Source organism: Lolium perenne, chromosome 1, assembly GCF_019359855.2.
Source record: "Lolium perenne isolate Kyuss_39 chromosome 1, Kyuss_2.0, whole genome shotgun sequence".
Classification (NCBI taxonomy): domain Eukaryota; kingdom Viridiplantae; phylum Streptophyta; class Magnoliopsida; order Poales; family Poaceae; genus Lolium; species Lolium perenne.
Window position 1 is genome coordinate 133,865,524 of NC_067244.2, and position 20,440 is coordinate 133,885,963.

Consider the following 20,440-nt stretch of genomic DNA (forward strand, 5'->3'; position numbering starts at 1 on the left):
GAGGTTGCTACAGTGGTAAACAACTTCCAAGACACAAATATAAAACAAAGTACTGTAGCAAAATAACACATGGGTTATCTCCCAAGAAGTTCTTTTCTTTATAGCCATTAAGATGGGCTCAGCAGTTTTAATGATGCACTCGCAAGAAATAGTAATTGAAGCGAAAGAGAGCATCCAGAGGCAAATTCAAAACACATTTAAGTCTAACATGCTTCCTATGCATAGGAATCTTGTAAATAAACAAGTTCATGAAGAGCAAAGTAACAAGCATAGGAAGATAAAACAAGTATAGCTTGAAAAATTTTAGCACATAGAGAGGTATTTTAGTAACATGAAAATTTCTACAACCATATTTTCCTCTCTCATAATAACTTTCAGTAGCATCATGAGCAAACTCAACAATGTAACTATCACATAAAGCATTCTTATCATGAGTCTCATGCATAAAATTATTACTCTCCACATAAGCATAGTCAATTTTATTAGTTGTAGTGGGAGCAAATTCAACAAAGTAGCTATCATTATTTTTCTCATCATCAAATATAGGAGGCATATTGTAATCATAATCAAATTTATCCTCCATAACAGGTGGAACCAAAAGACCACTATCATTATAATCATCATAAATAGGAGGTAAAGTATCATCAAAGAAAATTTTCTCCTCAATGCTTGGGGGACTAAAAAGATCATGCTCATCAAAACCAGCTTCCCCAAGCTTAGAATTTTCCATATCATTAGCAACAATGGTATTCAAAGTGTTCATACTAACATGTTCCATGGGTTTTTTAATTTTCGGATCAAACCATCCATGTCTTAACTCAGGAAATAGAATAAAAAGCTCATTGTTGTCCATTATGCCAAACTAGTGTAAACAAGAAACAAAAAGATGCAATTGCAGGATCTAAAGGAAATAGCTTCGAGTACTTACAACGACGGAAAATAGCTTAGTAGCCGAGGTCCGGAGTGTGAGTACCTTTTACCTTTCCTCCCCGGCAACGGCGCCAGAAAATAGCTTGATGTCTACGTTCCCCCTCCTTTCCTGTAGACAGTGTTGGGCCTCCAAGAGCAGAGGTTTGTAGAACAGCAGCAAGTTTTCCCTTAAGTGGATACCCAAGGTTTATCGAACTCAGGGAGGAAGAGGTCAAAGATATCCCTCTCATGCAACCCTGCAACCACAAAGCAAGAAGTCTCTTGTGTCCCCAACACACCTAATAGGTGCACTAGTTCGGCGAAGAGATAGTGAAATACAGGTGGTATGAATAAGTATGAGCAGTAGCAACGGTGCCAGAAAATAGCTTGCTGGCGTGTAGTTGATGGTGGTAGTATTGCAGCAGTAGTAACACAGTAAAACAGTAAACAAGCAGCGATAGCAGTATTTAGGAACAAGGCCTAGGGATTACACTTTCACTAGTGGACACTCTCAACATTGATCACATAACAGAATAGATAAATGCATACTCTACACTCTTGTTGGATGATGAACATATTGCGTAGGATTACACGAACCCTCAATGCCGGAGTTAACAAGCTCCACAATAATGCTCATATTTTAGTAACCTTTAGTGTAAGATAGATCAACAGACTAAATCGAGTACTAGCATAGCATGCACACTGTCACCTTCATGCATATGTAGGAGGAATAGATCACATCAATATTATCATAGCAATAGTTAACTTCGCAATCTACAAGAGATCATGATCATAGCATAAACCAAGTACTAACACGGTGTACACACTGTCACCTTTACACACGTGCAGGAGGAATAGAACTACTTTAATAACTTTGCTAGAGTAGCACATAGATAAATTGTGATACAAACTCATATGAATCTCAATCATGTAAAGCAGCTCATGAGATTATTGTATTGAGGTACATGGGAGAGAGATGAACCACATAGCTACCGGTACAGCCCCGAGCCTCGATGGAGAACTACTCCCTCCTCATGGGAGCAGCAGCGGTGATGAAGATGGCGGTGGAGATGGCAGCGGTGTCGATGGAGAAGCCTTCCGGGGGCACTTCCCCGCTCCGGCAGCGTGCCGGAACAGAGATCCTGTCCCCCAGATCTTGGCCTCGCGATGGCGGTGGCTCTGGAAGGTTTCTGTGGTTTTCGCCAATCGTATCAGGGTTTTCGATCCAGGGGCTTTATATAGGCGAAGAGGCGGCGCAGGAGGGTCGAAGGGGCGACGACACCATAGGGCGGCGCGGCCAGGGCCTCGGCCGCGCCAGCCTATGGTCTGGGGGCCCAGTGCCCCCCCTCTGGTCCTTCCCGGGTGTTCTGGATGCTTCCGGTGAAAATAGGAACTTGGGCGTTGATTTCGTCCGATTCCGAGAATATTTCGTTACTAGGATTTCTGAAACCAAAAATAGCAGAAAACAGGAACTGGCACTTCGGCATCTTGTTAATAGGTTAGTTCCAGAAAATGCACGAATATGACATAAAGTGTGCATAAAACATGTAGATAACATCAATAATGTGGCATGGAACATAAGAAATTATCGATACGTCGGAGACGTATCACCAATCTCACTTTGCTTGCCATTTGCTTGTTTTCTAGATCTTGGGTCGATAGTGTTCTTATTTCCTCTTTTTCTTTGATTTTCTTCTTACTCGTAGATCTTCGTGCGGGGTTCAACTGTGGGATTTCTGTTTTTTCGCCTCCAAACCAATGTCTGGCGAGGAATCTTCCTCTGCTTCTTCTTCTTCCTCCTCCGGTACCCGGCGTAGACAATCTTCCGGTGGATCTAGGGCTTCAGATCCGATGGATACTGATTCTGGCAACCAGCAGGGATCCGGTAGCCGCCAAGAATCCGGTGGCCATCTAGAGTCCGGTAGCTCTAGCCAAGCATCCGGTAGCCACCTAGAATCGAGTAGCTCTAGCCAAGCATCCGGCGAAGAGCCTTCCCCCATCACCCGTGGAGCCTGGATGGGCTCCAATGTTACTGAATACGAGATCGATTGGCTATACCGGTCCCGTAGGATTCCGGAAGGAGTAACCTGCCAGCTTCCTGGTGACGAAATTGAACCGGAGCCCCAGCCCGGTGAACATGTTGTTTTCCTTGCTCATTTTGAGCGTGGCTTCGGCCTTCCTGCCTCGCCTTTTTTTCGGGAGTTCTTAGATTTCTATGAACTCCAACCTCATCACCTTCCTGGCAATGCCGTCTTTTACCTTTCCTGCTATGCCACCTTCATGGAGGCCTACATCGGCATTCGTCCCACTCGTGAGACGTTTGCCCGCTTCTTTTCTCTGCGGATTAATTCCGTTCAGGGCAAAGAAATTCCTAAGCCCAAGCCGCCCGTGGAGTGCGGGTCCTGCATTGTTGGCTCCCGCCAGGGGAGTCCTTTCTTTAAGTTCACCGGCCTCGAGTCCTGCCGCGCCTGGCAAGGAACTTTCTTCTACGTGAAGAACAACGGCCGTGCGAATCTCATCGATCTTCCGCCGTTCAAGGTGGGGCCTCCCAGTAGAGCCAACTGGAGTTATAACCCGAAGACGGATCATATCGAAACCAACCGGGTGGTACGCTTCATGGCCTCTTTGAAGAAGGAGACCAACATCTGCTCGGATGATATCATCCGCACTTTTATTTCGCGCCGGGTGCTTCTTCTTAAGCGCCGGGTGCATAGGATGAGCGAGATGTACGGTCCTGGCGATCCCACCAAGATCACAGGCCGTCCCCTTAGTAAGAAGGACGTCGTTCGCAAGGCTAAGCAGATCTGCCAAACTGCTATGCCATTTGACTGGGAATGGGGCCTCCTTCCCCTCAGCACTACTAACCCTCCGACCCAAGAAGTAAGAGATTACGCAATTAGGGTCGGTTTTGCCGGTAACTTTTTTGCTCTTGTTAACTCTTTTTTTTCGTGTTTCAGGCCAAGGACCGCTTCCCCCTCATTCAAGCAGAGCGGCGTGGGATCTGCGTGAAGCGCGCCCTTGACTCCGTCGACCCAGATCCCTACATTTTTTGGAAAGATCTGAAGATGGGCAAGACCCCAGCCTCGCGCCTTGGCAGGTCTCCGCCGAAGCCAACCGGTTCTTCGGATGATCTGACCATGCTTGAGGTATTTTTCTTTTTCGGTCTCTTCTTCTTCTTTCTTTGTTGCTTTTTCGCGAATCGCTTCTTAGCCATTTTTAACTCATAGGTCCATGAGCACGTGCCGCCCTTGCGCGCCGAGGCCGGCTCCGAGTTTGTGGACAAACTCATGGCCCAGGGCCAAAAGAACAAGCTGCCGGCATCTGATGCCGGTTCCAGCCAGGCCCCTCCCTCCAAGCGCTTCCGGACTGAGCCCTTGGGGGAGAAGGAAGTGGGCGTGCGCCGCTACGGGCGCAAGCAGATGCCGACTGCCTCCGGGTAAGTTTCTTGTTTTCTTGCTTGCCTCTTTTTGCCAAGTTCTTTTTCCGGTTGCTTTTCTCCAACTGTTTTTCTTTCTTTTTCTCAGCCCCGCGCTCAAGCTTGGCTCAAGGCCAGCGGGCTCTGAAGGTTCCGCAAGGACCTCAACCCCTCCTCCTCGCTCAAGCCCGGCACCATCTGGTGCCGCTCTTCTCTGCCTCCCCTTCGGGGGGCACAACAAGTTCGGGGCGTGCGGCCCCTACACCGCCAGAACACCGCACGGAGGAGGATCTTTCCTTCCTTCCAGAGAAACAGGATACCACCGCCAGCAACATCGGCGCCGAGGAAGAAGCTGCTGGGCGGGCGGAGCCTTCGGCTCCTCCCGTCCTTGAAAAGAAGACAACTTCCGCGCCGGGAACTTCCGCGCCGGAAGGTTCCAACTTGGGTGACGCGCCTAGCGCTCCCCCTTCTCCACGAACCATTCTAATGCCACCGCCAGATGCTCCTCGCACCAAGTCCTCCGGGGCCGCTCCAACTGCGCCGCCGCCCAAGATCTCCAAGCTTATCAAGGGGAAGGCGACGGCCTCCAACGCCCCTTCCGGCGGCCAGCAGCCCCTGGTGCTGCACGTCTCCAAGGCCGCCAGAGATACGGCCACGAAGGCCACCGGCCTGCTTGGCCGTATTACTGAGTTCCAGCGCAGGGGCCGGGAGCTGGGGCATCTGCTGCCCTACGCCCAGAAGTGGAACGCCGCAGATATGACTCCGGCGACCCGCGGCTTGGGCAAGGACAGGCTGCCGGCACCTGACCCTGTTGGGGACCGGTCTTCCGAGGAGCACATCATGCGGCTTCGCTGCGCCGTGAAGGAGCTCGACAGCGCGTGGTATGATGCCACGAACAACTTGATGGTACGCTTTACTAACTCTTTTCAACTTTTACCGGTTTCCTTTCTTCTGGATTTTTTCTATCTTTCTTTAGTCTGATGCCGGTTTCTCTCTTGTCTATCTCCCCAGTCCCCGAGTTTTGTGGTGAGAGCGCAGCTTTTAGCACAAAACTTTAACTTAAAAACTTAGCGTGAAACCGGCACTGCCAGTCCCCGAGCTTCGGGTTAAGAACTTTGCTCTTAGCGCGAAATTTATCTTAAAAAACGCGCAAAACTAGCACTGCCAGTCCCCAAGTTTCGGGTTAAGAACTTTGTTCTTAGCGCAAAACTTAGCTTAAAATGCGCGAAACTAGCACTGCCAGTACCCGAGTTTCGGGTTAAGAACCTTGTTCTTAGCGCAAAACTTAACTAATCTCTTTTTCTTGAACAGCTCACGGCTGACGCTCGGAAGGCCCTCTTTGAGGAGCTTCTATGGGAACACCGGGACCTCGCTGAGGCACATGATAAGTGCCAAGGTAAGTTTTTGTACCACCGGCATCTTCTTACCGGAAACCTTTTTTCCTCCTAACATTCATAATTTTTGTTTAACAGTGATCCCGGAAGCTTCCATTGAGGCTCTCAAGGAGCAGCTCGCTGCCGCCCAACGTACAATTTTTCCTCTTTCCTGTTAGCTTGGTTTTCTTTTCATCTTAACCAGCACAATCTTGTTAACACCTTCTTTTCCGGGTTATAGGGGAGAAGGACCAGCTCATCCGGCGGCATCAGGAGGAGCTGAGCGCCCAAAAGACCAGCTACCAGGAGCTCAAGTCCCAGTTCATCCAGCTGGGGCTTGATCATTCTAAGGCCCTCAAAGCTGCTGAAGCTGATGCAGCGGCCAAAATGAATGAGGCTCTTGAAGATGCCGGCAACGCCAACATGGTGTTGCTAGCTGAGCTGGAGGAGCTGGCCAAAGCCCAGAAGGCTGCCGAGGAGAAAGCTGCACGGCTGGAGGAGGAGCAGAAGGAGTGCAACCGGCTGGTCCTGCAAACTGACACACTTGCCTACCGTAAGTCCTTTCCTTTTGCACTTTCTGACTACTGCCCACAAGCCTTTTTTCTTCCGATCGCATTTTCTTTTCGTTATCTTTCCTTCCGGTTGTATTTTCTTCCCGGACTCTCAGAGGTTTGCTGTCAAGAAGGTTGACGAGCGCCGCACTGCCCAGGGCCAAGCGAATCTTGCCGTGCCATGGACCCCCTATGACCATCTGGTCGCGCTGAGTGCGTGGGTGTCTCATATGCGCGCCATAGATCGCAACCTGTCTGACATTCCTGATGTAGCTACCCAGCTCTTCAGGACTCTGTGGCCTGGCGAGGAGGTGCCGGATACTTTCTCACTGATCAGCGACCGCCTCAAGGGCGCCGGCAAGAGGATCCGCGAGTGGCAGTGCTCTGCTGCCCGCGCCGGAGCAGACTCTGCCCTCCGCGTTGCTTGCTCATGGTATCCGGAGCTGAACTTGGATGCCCTCACCGGAGTGCGCGAAGGCGCGGAAACCGATCTGGACCCGATTCTTACCGCTAAGCGGCAGGATCGCGCGTACCACATCGCGGAGTACGCCGATATGCGCACCTTCATCCCTCCCCCTCCTGACGTCCAAGACTATCTCGACGAGGAGGAGGATGAAGCCGAGGAGGAGCCTCTGGGCGATGCCGGTGCTGGCGATGCCCCTCCTGAAGCCCCCGCTGCCTGATTATCTACTTGCCTGAAGATTTACCTGTGTTATGCTATTTGGTCCTGCGTGTCTCAAAACAATGTCCCATTAAATTCTACCCCGGTATGCTGGGGTTTATGATGTAAAACTTTAAGTCCGCTTTTGGTTGCCGTACAACAGTTTATGCCGGTAAGTTATACCGGTAGTTAATTATCTTAAATTTGCCTTAGCATATTTGCTTTTGGTTTTGCTTTTATCCCGCACTGCAAAGATTTCCAAATTTTTTCCGCATCCAATTCGATGCACACTTGGTTCTTTTGCCTTGGCTCTGCCTACCTTCTCTGGGCGTTCTTTGGCGTATGAGCGCAAGGTTCTTTCACCAAACAAGCATTTTCTTGAACTCAGAAATAACTTCGAAATTTTGCAAAAAACCGGTTTAACCGGGGTTAGTTAAATTTTCCGGATTGTTCTTTCCTGCTCTCCCTCTTCGCAGTTCATGTGCTTATCCCCTACCGGTTTATCTTGCTTGCCATGAAGCCGGGTTGCGGACAGCAGCAGAGTCGAAGACTCCGGTAGGGTTTAGCACACTACTAAACCGGAAAGAAAAAACGTTCAATAAGCAACCGGTAAACTGAAAAAAATAAACAAGTTACATGCAACCTTATTGGGGTAGTCCCCGAGATTCATTCAAGGTTCCGGCATCTTTTATTCATAGCAATTAAGATACAAAAAGGAACTTCTTACTCCACAACTTCAAGAGTAGAAAGGACGCAATAGAGCTACATTCCACGGACGCTTGCTCTCCTCTCCGGACCTGTCCGCCTTTCCTTTTTTCCACTCCTGTGCATCGATCAAGTAGGATGCATCATTGTGAAGCACCTTGCTTACAATGAAGGGACCTTCCCATGGTGGTAAGAGCTTGTGCCGGCCTTCAGTGCGCTGCACAAGGCGTAGCACGAGATCTCCTTCCCGGAAAACTCTCGGGTTAACCTTCCGGCTATGATAGCGTCTGAGGTTTTGCTGGTAAATGGTTGTTCTTGCCAAAGCCAGCTCTCTTGCTTCTTCTAGCAAGTCCACATCATTTTCTCTGGCCTCTTTGACCTCTTGCTCAGTATATAGCTGTACCCTTGGTGAATCATGAATGATGTCAGTTGGTATGACCGCTTCTGCTCCATAAACCATGAAGAATGGAGTGTATCCGGTAGACCGGTTTGGAGTTGTTCTTATACTCCATAGTACTGATGGTAGCTCATCGAGCCAACATCCCGGTGACTTTTCCACCGCATCAATGAGTCTCGGTTTGATACCGGAAAGTACCAAAGCATTCATTCTTTCCACTTGGCCATTGCCTTGTGGGTGTGCCACTGAGCACAAATCCAACCGGATGTTGTTGTCCTCACAAAACCCTTTGAACTCACCTTGAGAAAAGTTGGTTCCATTGTCAGTAATGATGCTGTGCGGGTATCCATACCGCAAAATGACATCTTTCAAGAACTTTACCGCTGTATGCCCATCACATTTTGCGATAGGTTTCACTTCTAGCCATTTGGTGAATTTATCCACCATAACCAAGATGTGAGTCATGCTGCTCCTTGCAGTTTTGAATGGGCCAACCATATCGAGGCACCAAATGACAAATGGCCATGTTAATGGTATTGTTTTTAAACCGGACGCTGGGGTATGATTTTGCTTGGCGTACCTCTGGCACCCGTTGCATTTTCTTACTAAATCCTCAGCGTTTTCCAAAGCAGTGGGCCAATAAAACCCATGCCGGAATACTTTTGCTACCAGCGCCCTTGATGAGGCATGATGCCCACATTCTCCTTGGTGAATCTCCTCAAGCATTTCTTTCCCTTCTTCCGGTTCCACACATCTTTGAAGGACACCGGTAACGCTTCTCTTGTACACCTCACCATTGATGAATGTATATGCTTTGGACCTTCTTTGGATTCTCCTTGATTCATTTTCGTCATCCGGCAAGGTGCCGTTGATCAGGAATTCCTTAATAGGTTTAACCCACGACGGTGTCTCTCGAACCAAAAACACCGGTGCATCTATCTCCATGCTATCTACCAGCATCGTTTCTTCCGATGCAGCTGCAGTCCCCGAGCTTGCCGGAGCAGTCCCCGAGTTTCCTTCATCAATATCCATGGGTACTACATGCGATTCCGGTACGAAAATTGATTCCGATTCCGGGCTTGGTTTGATCGATGGTACTCTTAAGTGAGCTAAAGCTATTCCGGGAGGAATTTCTTGCCTGGATGAGCCCAGCTTGGACAAAGCATCCGCGGCTTCATTTTCTGCGCGTGGCACATGGCGAAACTCACACCCTTAGAAGAATCCGGCAATCTTTTGCACGTGAAACCGGTACGAGGCCATGTTGGCATCTTTTGCATCCCAACCCCCGGAACACTGCTGTACCACAAGATCTGAATCTCCATAGCAAATGATCCGGTGTGCACCGATTTCTTTTGCGACCTTAAGCCCATGGATCAAATCCTCGTATTCAGCGACATTGTTTGATGCCCTGAAATGTACTTGCAAAACATACCGAAGATGATCTCCTTTTGGTGAGGTGAGCACCACACCGGCACCTAGACCCTCTTTAAGCTTGGATCCGTCAAAATGCATCTTCCAGTATTCTATCTTCTGATCTGGCGGTTTGTATTGCATCCCCGCCCAATCGACGAGGAAATCAGCCAAAGCTTGTGATTTTATGGCATCTCTTCTTTCGTACGCTGGTACATATGGTGAAATCTGGATTGCCCACTTTGCAATCCTTCCGCTAGCGTCCTTGTTGCACATGATATCGGAGATTGGTGCTTCACTCACCACCCTCATAGGATGTTCCTCAAAGTAATGCTTGAGTTTTGTGGCGGCCATGTACACGCCATAAGTCATCTTTTGGAAGTGAGGGTAGTTTTGTTTTGAGAGGGAGAGCACCTCGCTCAGGTAGTATACCGGCCTCTGGACGGTTTTTCCTTCCTCTTCTCTTTCAACCACAACTACCACGCTCACAACCCGGTTTGTTGCTGCTATGTATAATAGCATGGGCTCTCTTTCTAGAGGTGAAGCTAATATAGGTGCTGTGGCCAGCATTGTTTTTAGTTCTTTAAACGCTGCGTCCGCCTGAGGGGTCCAGACGAACGTGTCAGATTTTTTCATGAGAGCATAGAGTGGCAGAGCTTTTTCTCCCAACCTGCTTATGAACCGGCTTAGCGATGCCAAGCTACCGGTAAATTTTTGCACATCTTTTAGTTCTCGTGGGATAGTCATTCTTTCTATCGCCCGGATTTTTAACTTCAATACCCCGGCTTGAGACAAGGAAACCGAGCAACTTGCCGGCAGGGACACCGAAAGTACATTTTGCCGGATTAAGCTTCATCCGGAACCGTCTTAGGTTATCGAATGTTTGCCGGATGTCATCAATTAAGGTGTTCTTTACCTTAGTTTTTATCACAATGTCGTCTACATAGACTTGCACATTCTTTCCGATTTGATCGAACAAGCATTTTTGCATACAGCGCTGGTACGTTGCACCAGCGTTGCGCAAACCAAAGGGCATAGTGACATAGCAATAAGCCCCATGCGGGGTAATGAACGCAGTTTTTATTTGATCTTCCTTTTTCAAGGGAATCTGATGGAAACCGAAATACGCATCCAGGAAGGACAACAACTCACACCCAGCAGTTGAATCAATCACTTGATCGATCCGTGGCAAAGGGAAAGGATCTCTTGGGCAAGCCTAGTTTAGGTTAGTGTAGTCGATGCACATGCGCCACACCTTTGGAGCTTTTGCCTCCAGGTTCTCATCTTTTTTCTTTTCGACCATTACCGGATTGGCCAGCCACTCTGTGTGCGTGACCTCCACAATGAATCCGGCAACAAGCAGTTTGGTCACTTCTTCTCCTATGATTTTCCTTCTATCTTCAGCGAACCGGCGCAAGGGTTGTCGCACCGGCTTGGCATCCTTCCGGACGTTTAAAGAGTGCTCAGCCAGCTCCCTCGGAACACCCACCAAGTCATCAGTTGACCAGGCAAAGATATTCCGATTCTCACGGAGGAAGCTGACGAGCGCGTTTTCCTATGCTTGATCGAGTCCGGCACCGATGCGAACGGTGCGCTCTGGGTAAGCCGGATCCAGCACAATGTCCTTTGTTTCATTTGTCGGCTTGAATGCCGGTGAGCCCAAGCTTCCACTCATTGCCGCTAAACTCAACTGTGAGGACTGAGCCAGCGCAACCGCGGTTTGCATTCTTCTTTTTTCTTCTGCGATCACCAGCGATTCCGCTAGGTTTGATCCGGCAGATGCAGTTTCCAGTGAGACCTTATAGTTCCCCACCACAGTTAAGGGTCCACGAGGTGCCGGCATTTTCATCTTGAGGTAAGCTGTATGAGTTGTAGCCATGAAAGCTGCCAACGCTGGTCTTCCCAGCAACGCATGGTAAGGACTGTCTAGGTCCACCACCTCAAACTCAACATTTTCAACCCGGCAATTGTCACGTCCTCCAAACGCTACGTCCACCCGAACTTTTCCTACCGGAGCACAGGACAAGCCCGGAACGATTCTGTGGAACGTTGTACGTGTTGGCTGGAGCATGTTTTCTGTTATGCCCAGCGTATGCATGGTATGCTTGTACATGATGTTTATGCTGCTGCCGTTGTCTATCAGCACCTTGCTGAATTTTACTCGGGTTTGCGGCCCTTTCATGATTGGGTCCACAACAAGAGCATATCCACCCGGATTCGGCATGATTTTGGGGTGATCCTTAAATGACCAGGTAATTTCCTGATCTGACCACAGCATGTATTTGGGGACTGCCGGCATCACGGCGTTTACCTCCATGGAGCAGCGATGCACACTTTGCCTGTCTGTTGGCTCAGTGACAAAGACAACACAGCACAGATGCGGGCCCTCGTAAACATTCCGGCCTAAAGGTGCCGGTGGAGGTGGTTGATCATCGTTTTGCTCCACCCGGTTAACTTGCTGGTATTGTTGCCTATTTGGCTGATGCTGTACCGGTAAAGCATTTGCTCCGGTGAGTGGTGGCGGTGGTGGTAGTTGTTGCTGACGCAGCATATCTTGTGGCGGTGGCAACACTGTTGAGCACCCTTGTGCTTGCGCGTCCTTTACCGCTCCCTTTTGCATCAAGTACTTGGTCCAAGAACAATCCTTCGTCAGGTGATTTGACGGGTGATCCGGGTTTGGCGTGTGCCACCGGCAAGGTTGATCCATGGCGGCTTCCATGGTGTATTTTACGGGTTCCTGCCAATTCTTTTTCTGGCCCCAGGGTTTCTTTTCGACCCATTGCTTTTTTGGACCCGCCCATGGCTGCGATCCGGTTTTTTGCCTTTGGCTGCCGCCGGCATCATAATTTTCTTACACGGCAGCAACGTGCTGCGGAGCGTACCTTCGATCCGGGAAATCTTCCCTTCTCTTTTTGTTCCGGTTGTCCCGGTATTGTTCCTGTCGCTGCTCCGGCTCAGCTTGTACTGCTGGTTGCAATGGGTCTCCCAATGCATAGCTATCCGCCACACGTATCATCTCTGCCAAAGTTGCTGGCATGCTTCTCTGCAGCTTTTGCCACAGCGGTGACCCTCTCCGATATCCTTGACTGAACCAAGCAATTGCTTGTGCTTCAATCACTCCTTCACACGTGTTTCTTGTTGAGTTCCATCGGGTAAGATAATCCCTGTCTGTCTCACCGGCACGTTGCTGGCATAAAGCGAGCTGCTGGGGCCGGTTTGGCCTCTTGTAAGTGCTACTGAAGTTGTTTACGAAGGCTTCCTCAAAGTCCAGCCATCCGTTAATGCTTCCTGCCGGCAAGTTGTTAAGCCAAATCCGTGCAGGGCCCACCAGGTAGGACGGTATGATTCTCACCGCCCAACGCCGGTTTACTCCACCACCAGCTACATAAACCGCTGTGACATAGTCCGCCAGCCAATCTTCCGGCTTGGTCGTGCCATCATACGTTTTTGTGTCTCGGGGCAGCTGGAAATTGCGTACCGGTGGCTCTTCTCCCATGATCCGTGGGCCAAAACATTTCGGGCCAGGAGGACCCTCAGATTCGATCATTTCGGAAAGATATACTCTGTCCAGCCTGTGCCTCGCATCCTGGTCCGGCAAACATCTTTCCCCCAGGCGATCCCCCAAGGGGTTCCGGTAGACTCTTGTTCGTTCTACTTCGGAATCTCCCTCTCCGTATCCTTCCGGTTCCGCGGCTCTTGCCTGCCGGTACCTTGGTGGTGGCATCTCCTCATACGCTGCCCTTGCAGCTCGATAATTTTGCCCGGTTTCATATTTGCCGGCATGATTGTTTCCGGCATAGCCTCCTCTGGCGTAGCCTCGACCTGCCCCTTGGCTTTTTCTACCGGCATCGTGTTGCCCGGCTTGTTGTTTTCCGGCAAGAACCGGATCATACACAGTCATCTGCTGTGCGTTCATCTCTTTTTCTCTTCTTCTGTCCGGATGGGGGGACGATGCCTGCCCATGGGACTTGCTTCCGGCATTCTTTGTTGAACGCGCGAATTTCGAGGCCGCGGCCTTGTTCAACTTAGCCAGCTGCTCAGCATTCTGCTGCTCAATAGTTTCCAGCAGCTCTCTAACACGCTCTTGCTGTTTTGCCAAAGCATCTCCGGAAAGCGATTCACATAGCTCTACTGCAGCTTTAGCAGCTTTTATAGTTTTATCCGGGCTACTGTACTTAGGTTTTTCCACGATGCTAACAGATGCAGAGGTACTTTTGCCGGCAAGAACTTCTTTGCGCAAATCCTGATCTAGGTTGCGAGCTTTTAGCCGGTTCTCCGGTATCCTAGCAGCATGAGCGCTAACAGAAGCAAAGCCATGGGCAGCGTTATACTCACGTAGGGTTAGGTTCAGCTCGCGCTGCGCCCGGACGATGTCAGCGCCGTTTGCGAGCAGCTTCTGGCGTTGCGCCTCCAGCTCCGCCTGAGCCGCTGCCGGATCGATGTGCGCGAAGGGCGTTGCCAGCACGTTCATCGCCGCTTGGAGTGGTGTTGCCGGTGGTGCGGAAGATGCTCCCGCAGCGCCAGCGTCGCGCTCCAGCGGTGGCTTGGCCGCACGGGTCGAAGCCGCACGACCAGCACCTTCATCCACAGCTTCTTTTCCTGCACCAACCACGCCAGTCATCATTACCTCGACGCTGCCAGCGGCGCGGCCAGCACATAGCCACCTTGGCGGGTCCGGTGCCACCAGCACCGGCGAGAGGCGCTGGCGCACGGGGACGGTGCCGAAGTAGACTCGGTGGCTGCCGAACTCGATGGTGCGGCCGTTCTTGGGGAAGATGCCGCCATTGGCGAAGCAGCCCGCGTTGTCGTTGATGAAGTCCATGTCGTAGATGCGCTGCACGAGCGCGGACACCGTACGCTCGCCGGCGACCTCGAGGATGCCCGCCCGAATGTGAACTCCTGCAAGCGCCACTTCATGCCCCACGGTGGGCGCCAACTGTCGTCGTGGTGAACAGACAGATGCCATAAGATGGCTTAGATTGGGGCCGAATGGACGCTAGAGGATTCGGGGGAGGGTTTGCGACTAGATGGGATGAACTTCCGGATGCTTTCCTCAAGAACACAACCAAAGGCCGGTATGCGAGAAGAGAGACAAGAGGAAGAACTCCTTACTAGATCGCTTGCTTCATTGATCTCAACCCGGTTACAAGTGCTTGGATACAAGTTCTATCGTCTAATCTCCTCTGTGGACACGCGCCTGTATGAGGCAGTACCCCCTCTCCTTATATAGGGGAGAGGGTGGCTTACAGAACAAGAAACCCTAATGGCATCTTTGACTGGACAAACTACTTTACAAAGCTACTTTAATCATAGATGACGCCGGAGTCTTCTTTAATCAGGGACGCTGACGTCCTCCGGCTTCTTTTAGCGTCATCTCTCTCTTTGGCGCCAGGGCTCTGATTAAAGCCGCTTTGCTTAGCTCATCCTTGTCTTCTTGCTCTGAAGGGAATCTTTGACCAGTCCTGCCGACAGGCCCTTCTTTCCGGTATCTTCCTTACCAGGTTCCGGTATACCCCTCTTGGGGATACCGGCTTAGCTTCACTTAGCCCAAACTCCTACCTTCGTGTTCCGGTAAGAATATTAAACCGGTATCTCGATGGCTCAAACCATCCGGTTTGGCATGCCTTTGGCGTACCGGGGGTTATCCCCCCAACAAGTATTAAGTTGCAAACAACAGACAATTGCATTAAGTATGGTGCGTAATGTAATCAACAACTACATCCTCGGACATATCATCGATGTTTTATCCCTAGTGGCAACAGCACATCGATGGAGGCATGAACCCACTATCGAGCATAAATACTCCCTCTTGGAGTTACTAGCAAAAACTTGGCCAGAGCCCCTACTAATAACGGAGAGCATGCAAGATCATAAACAACACATAGATATAAATTGATAATCAACATAACATAGTATTCTCTATCCATCGGATCCCAACAAACATAACATGTAGCATTACAGATAGATGATCTTGATCATGTTAGGAAGCTCACAAGACCCGACAATGAAGCACAATTAGGAGAAGACGACTGATGACCCACAAGTATAGGGGATCGCAACAGTCTTCGAGGGAAGTAAAACCCAATTTATTGATTCGACACAAGGGGAGACAAAGAACACTTGGAAGCCTTAACAACGGAGTTGTCAATTCAGTTGCACCTGGAAACAGACTTGCTCGCAAGGGTTTATCAGTAGTAACAGGTTTATAGCAGTAGCTTGATAGTGAAATAACAGCAGCAGAGTAACAGAGACAGCAGTAGTGATTTTAGTAAACAGCAGGATTAAAATACTGTAGGCACGGGGACGGATGACGGGCGTTGCATGGATGAGAGAAACTCATGTAACAATCATAGCAGGGCATTTGCAGATAATAATAAAACGGTGTCCAAGTACAAAGCAATCAATAGGCATGTGTTCCATATATAGTCGTGCGTGCTCGCAATGAGAAACTTGCACAACATCTTTTGTCCTACCAGCCGGTGGCAGCCGGGCCTCAAGGGAAACTACTGGATATTAAGGTACTCCTTTTAATAGAGTACCGGAGCAAAGCATTAACACTCCGTGAACACATGTGATCCTCACATCGCTACCATTCCCTCCGGTTGTCCCGATTTCTGTCACTTCGGGGCCATCGGTTCCGGACAGCGACATGTGTATACAACTTATAGATAAGACCATAAACAATGATTATCTTCATGAAACAATAACATGTTCAGATCTGAGATCATGGCACTCGGGCCCTAGTGACAAGCATTAAGCATAACAAGTTGCAACAATATCATCAAAGTACCAACTACGGACACTAGGCACTATGCCCTAACAATCTTATGCTATTACATGACCAATCTCATCCAATCCCTACCATCCCCTTCGGCCTACAGCGGGGGAATTACTCACACATGGATGGGGGAAACATGGCTGGTTGATGTAGAGGCGTTGGCGGTGATGGCGGTGATGATCTCCTCCAATTCCCCGTCCGGCGGAGTGCCGAACGGAGACTTCGGCTCCCGCGACGGAGTTTCGCGATGTGGCGGCGTTACGGAGGGTTTACGGCGACTTCGACTTCCCTCCCGGCGTTTTTAGGTCGAGGCGAATAAGTAGTCCGAAGGAGGGCGTCGAGGCCGCCCCGAGGGGGCCACACCACGGGCCGCGCGGGCCCCCTGGGCCGCGCCGCCCCATGGTGTGGGGCCCTCGGGCCTCCACTTCAATTGCCCTTCTGGCTCCGTTAGTTTCCTGGGAAAATAGGGCCTTCTGCATAAATTCCGAGGTTTTTCCCGAAAGTTGGATTTCTGCACAAAAACGAGACACGAGCAGCTTCTGCTGAAAACAGCGTTAGTCCGTGTTAGTTGCATCCAAAATACACAAATTAGAGGCAAAACAATAGCAAAAGTGTTCGGGAAAGTAGATACGTTTTGGACGTATCAACTCCCCCCAAGCTTAGCTTATTGCTTGTCCTCAAGCAATTCAGTTAACAACTGAGCGATAAAAGAACTTTCATGAACACATTTGCTCATATGATGTATATATTCTCATGCAATGGCTAATACTTAAACAGTTCATAATGAGATACATGCAAATAAGATCATCTAACAGCTATGTCAATCATGAAGAGGTACCAACAATTGATAATGAGCATCATGAATCATGTATATAAGCAGGATTGCGATGTTCATAAGAGAGTATGATAAAGTGGTATCTCGCTTGCCTGTATTTGATTGGCAAAACATAAATGCCCGGGCACCTCTGGAGTTCATAGAAAGACTAGAAGTAGTGATTGTCAAAAGATAAATGCATCAAAGTTATACCACAATCAATCATATTTTGAGACAAGCATATTATACTAAGAATGACAGTTGTGCTCTCAAGATAGTGCTCAAAGAAATAATGGAGACACAACATAAAAGTAAAAGATTGACCCTTCGCAGAGGGAAGCAGGGATTAACATGCGCTAGAGCTTTTCATTTTTATAAAGACAGGAGTAAAATTATTTTGAGAGGTGTTTGTTGTTGTCAACGAATGGTAATGGGTACACTAACTACCTCGCCAACCGGACTTTCAAGAGCGGCTCCCATGAATTATTGCATATTTATTTGGCACTCCTTCCAACCTTTCTTTCACAAACCATGGCTAACCGAATCCTCGGGTGCCTGCCAACAATCTCATACCATGAAGGAGTGCCTTTTTATTTTAGTTTTATTATGATGATGACACTCCCCCAACCTTTGCTTACACAAGCCATGGCTAACCGAATCCTTCGGGTGCCGTCCAACAATCACAAACCATGGAGGAGTGTCTATTTAAGTTAATTAATTCGGGACTGGGAATCCCATTGCCAGCTCTTTTTGCAAAATTATTGGATAAGCGGATGTGCCACTAGTCCATATGAGAGTCCGTCAAAAGTAAATGACAAGGTTGAAAGCTAAACACCACATACTTCCTCATGAGCTATGAAACATAAACACAAATTGAGAAGCATTTTGAAGGTTTTAAAGGTAGCACATGAGAATTTACTTGGAATGGTTTGAGATGCCATGCATAGGTATTTATGGTGGACACTCTGGAATAACTTGGTTTTCATGTGTTTGGAAGCACGAGCAGCGTTCCCGCTCAGTACAAGTGAAGGCTAGCAATAGACTAGGGAGCGACAAATCAAGAGAGCAGTAACTGTCATAATCATGCTTGCGGCAAAATAAATTAACGGAGGCATAAAAGTGATACAAGAACTCTGAAGCAATATAGATCATCGAGGCTTAATTGACTTTTTGTTCAGTCATATGCATGCGTGAGCATGTGCCAAGTCGATATAAATGAATTATTCAGAGGAGGATACCACAATGCCATACTTACTTATGAATAAAACAATGCAAGCAAACATCCATGACATGCTACTCATATTAATAAATTGGAGCTAAACATGAGAGATCATAAACTACTAGACTTTCTCAAATAACATATACCTCACATGAACCAACTAAGCATGCTCATATGGATGAGTATATGTACAAAAATGAAAACAAATAGAGTTCTTACCAGCCTCTCACCACAATCAGATTGTCGTAGATCGTCATTATTGCCTTTTCACTTATGCAGCTTGGATAATATGAAATGAAAACCACGCTCCAGCCACCGAAGACCATTGAACTCAAAAAGAACTTTACAAACCAAAGAAGAGCAGCAAATATTTTTGGCGTTTTCAATTTGCAAATAAGAACAAGAGGAAACAAGCAAACAAAGCAAAATCTTTTTGGGTTTTCTTATAGCAAACTAGCAATAGCAAATAAAGTGAAACAAATGCAAGAAACCAAAGCAAACAAATGGTGAAGAGAAATAACAGAAATATTTTTGGTCTTTTTGTGTTTTGGGAAGGAAACAAAGCAAAAACAAGAAATAGCAAACTAAAAGAAACACAGAAAAGCAGGATGACAGAAATCTGCCAAAACCTGTCAGCAGTACAGAAATCGATTTTAACAAAAATCTTACGTTGCTCAGATCGAAAAGTGTTCAACTAATGAAAGTTAGATAATAACCTGGGGAACATGCACAAAAATTGGCAACTTAAAATGACGCTCTGGCTATTTTTGACGATTTTTACAGTAACGTTCCAGAATCTGTTTTCAGGCAGCACTTCCCCAAATATCATCTTCCTCTCATTAGAAAACCACTCAAGCGAACAAAACAAGTATGTACAAGTATCCAGCAATCATAATATGCAAAGAATGAGTGACGCTGGTATACCTCCCCCCAAGCTTAGGCTTTTGACTCTTCTTGATCATATATCATCCTCCTCTCTTGACCTTTGAAAACTTCCTTCACAACAAACTTTTCATAAACTTCATTAGAGGGGTTAGTACACAATAAAAATTAACATGTTCAGAGGTGACATAATCATTCTTAACACTTCTGGACATTGCATAAAGCTACTGGACATTAATGGATCAAAGAAATTCATCCAACATAGCAAAAGAGGCAATGCGAAATAAAAGGCAGAATCTGTCAAAACAGAACAGTTCGTAAAGACGAATTTTAAAATGGCACCAGACTTGCTCAAATGAAAATGCTCAAATTGAATGAAAGTTGCGTACATATCTGAGGATCACTCACGTAAATTGGCATAATTTTCTGAGTTACCTACAGAGAATTTTGCCCAGATTCGTGACAGCAAAGAAATCTGTTTCTGCGCAGTAATCCAAATCTAGTATGAACTTTACTATCAACGACTTTACTTGGCACAACAAAACACAAAACTAAGATAAGGAGAGGTTGCTACAGTAGGTAAAACAAGTGGAGGAAGAAAGAGATGTTGTTTACCTCCTCTATGCATATAAAAAGTATTCGTTAACAAGGTTGATCAAGTCTTGCCACCAAATAAATTTTACATAGCATAAGAAGAAATAAACCTCAAATCAATCATGTTACCTTGAATCGTATTGATATGGATCCAATCACGAGAGTTTGATATTATTCTTTAGGCTCATATATAGGACAATCAATAGTTCCCACTTTGATAGTTCTCACATTAGAAATAGTATTAACTCCACACGCTTTCTCAATCCTCTTGGGGAAATAAACGGTATGCTCCCTATCATCAACATTGAAAGTAACCTTTCCTTTGTTGCAATCAATAACAGCCCCTGCGGTGTTAAGAAAAGGTCTCCCAAGAATAATAGACATATTATCATCTTCAGGCATTTCCAACACAACAAAATCAGTTAATATCAAGCAGTTAGTAGTAACTTGAACAGGAACATTCTCACATATACCAACAGGAATAGCAGTAGATTTATCAGCCATTTGCAAAGATATATCAGTAGGTATCAACTTATCTAAGTAAAGTCTCTTATAAAGAGAAAAAGGCATAACACTAACACCGGCTCCCAAGTCACATAGAGCAGTTTTAACATAATTATTCTTGATAGAACAAGGAATAGTAGGTATACCTGGGTCGCCCAACTTCTTTGGAATTTTGCCATTGAAAGAGTAATTAGCAAGCATAGTGGAAATTTCCTCATTGGGGATTTT